Source organism: Trachymyrmex cornetzi, unplaced genomic scaffold (assembly GCF_001594075.2).
Source record: "Trachymyrmex cornetzi isolate Tcor2-1 unplaced genomic scaffold, Tcor1.1 scaffold255, whole genome shotgun sequence".
NCBI lineage: Eukaryota > Metazoa > Arthropoda > Insecta > Hymenoptera > Formicidae > Trachymyrmex > Trachymyrmex cornetzi.
In genome coordinates, this window is record NW_017297220.1 from 306,911 (window position 1) to 307,134 (window position 224).

Below are 224 nucleotides of genomic sequence, written 5' to 3' on the forward strand. Positions count from 1 at the left end.
TCAGTATTTACCAGTTTACTGTTTCAGTACAGAGTTATGGGGTCATAAGGTTATGGGGTTATAGGTTTATAGGGTTATGGGGTTATGAATTCAGTTGAAAAGTCGATGGGTTACCAGGTTTTAGGTTTAAAATCGTTTGAGATTATCGGGTTTAACGATTTTAGTGGATTTTGGAGTGTTTTTTGAGGCTATGGCCAAACCCTGACGTGCTGGGGTTAAACCGA